At 36.2% G+C, this 2,078-nt stretch overlaps 1 long non-coding RNA gene across 1 annotated transcript in view; it reads right to left on the bottom strand.

The window, feature by feature from the left end:
* LOC149131756 (uncharacterized) overlaps positions 1 to 1,687 on the bottom strand; it is an 8,312-nt gene extending 6,625 nt beyond the window's left edge. The window contains exon 1 of the long non-coding RNA XR_016245166.1: positions 1,409 to 1,687. This is a non-coding gene — a long non-coding RNA (uncharacterized LOC149131756). The remainder of the gene's footprint in view (positions 1 to 1,408) is intronic.
* Positions 1,688 to 2,078: the final 391 nt, after the last annotated feature.

The raw sequence follows: 2,078 nt of genomic DNA, 5'->3' as shown, positions 1-2,078 counted from the left end.
CTGAATAGACCAACAGAACATCCTGTTTACACCAGTTCAACTCGTCTACGCCTGCGCATTGTATACGCGCGCGCGTGTGCATGGTAAGAAGCTTGTTTCTCAACCACGTGGTTCCGAGTGCAGTCCCACTGTGTGACACTTTGGGTAAGTGTCTTCTACTTTAGCCTCGGGCTCACTAAATCCGCGTGAGTGGATTTGATAGATGGAAACTGAAAGAATCCCGAGAATATCATCTGTGAAGATGAAGTGATCATACATGTATATATACGTATATTCGTATGTGTGTGTGCAATAAAACTTCCATATACTACAAAAGCTTTAAACAAATATCACCCTTACCCAAATTAGAATCCCTGTGGACAACAGTCACACAATATCAATGCGCGATATAAAATAAGGGATAAAACTACCTTAGACCAAATTCCACTAAATATGCTCAGATCTACGAGAACTCGAATTCAAGGAAAGAGAAGAAGACAAAAGTTACAGCAACAACTACAGGAATCTAACGTCATGACGTCTCTAAACTGTATAGCTGCTATAACCGCTACACCAAAGCGACATCACAACTTTGACCGACCAAATTAGGAGACGACACACGTGCCAGTGGCCTGCAAAACAAGAACTTAGGCAATATATATATATATATATATATATATATATATATATATATATATATATATATATATATTTAATTATATGTATTTCTTCTATCTGAATGAATAAAAATTCTTCGGATAGAATAAATGGGTTAATAGAAACCAATTTACCAAAGAACACAAAATAACTGTGGTGTAGTTCCTGTTTTTAAGGCAGGAACTCCTTGAAATTTTGGGTATTTGAGTATATTTAAAAATTTAAGGAATGGAGAAAACGCATGTTATAATTGCATACTTTATTCCTACATATGTTTCAAAGGATTACAACCTATGTGATCGGTTACAATTTATATATATATATATATATATATATATATATATATATATATATATATATATATATATATATATATAATATAGAAGAAGAGACATATGTACGTACGTGTATGTTTACATAATTTAGACATGCATATATATCTATACGAGTAGGCATGAGATTCTGTGGCGACAGTTGTTTATCGGAAAACTTTATCAGAAAACAATTTCAAATGTAACTAACATGAAATATTTCGACTTACTTCAAAGTAAAGTCACTTTGATGTCATAAGGTGTGGTCGTTTACTGACCTCTGCTCGAAACATAAAAGACCTTCTCACTCTCCCGGGCGTCAAACTAATACACCTACTTGTTGTTTTTCTATAAATCTCAACTATATAGACCACAGCTCTTCAATATCCTCCCGAAGGAGGACCTGAGAGACCTGCATGGGATGGATGTAGGTGTCTTCAAAATAAAACTGGACCTCTTACTGTAATGTGTCCCAGATGAGCCAACGGTTTCGTCATCTTTTTTCACTAACTTTGCAATGCACGCAACCCAAACAATGGAATTCCACACTTCATAGCATGCAGCTATATTAGCTCGTTCCTGAACAGTTAAGCGACCGGCCATCTGGAAAATAGAAAATTAGAAATAAGGCAATAAGAAAATAAGAAACAAGACTTTGCAAAGTCAGTGAACAGCGATGACGAAACCGGTATGACTTTCTCTATTGACTCATAATAACGATTTTTATATTCCACCTCAAATCATTTATTTGTATGTATATATCTTTGTTTTTATAAAAAAAAGCCATTATTTTTATATCTAGTATGCATTTTCTTTGTTTCTCTTTACTTTACCCGTGTATACTCTTTTACTTGTTTCAGTCATTTGACTGCGGCCATGCTGGAGCACCACCTTTAGTCGAGCAAATCGACCCCAGGACTTATTCTTTTGTAAGCCTAGTACTTATTCTATCGGTCTCTTTTGCCGAACCGCTAAGTTACGGGGACGTAAACACACCAGCATCGGTTGTCAAGCGATGTTGGGGGGACAAACACAGACACACACGCACATATATATACATATATACGACGGGCTTCTTTCAGTTTCCGTCTACCAAATCCACTCACAAGGCTTTGGTCGGCCCGAGGCTAT

This window comes from Octopus bimaculoides, chromosome 19, assembly GCF_046866305.1.
Source record: "Octopus bimaculoides isolate indiv1 chromosome 19, ASM4686630v1, whole genome shotgun sequence".
Taxonomy (NCBI): Eukaryota; Metazoa; Mollusca; class Cephalopoda; order Octopoda; family Octopodidae; genus Octopus; species Octopus bimaculoides.
Note: the sequence above shows the minus strand (reverse complement) of the source record. Positions and strands in the feature narration are given on the sequence as shown.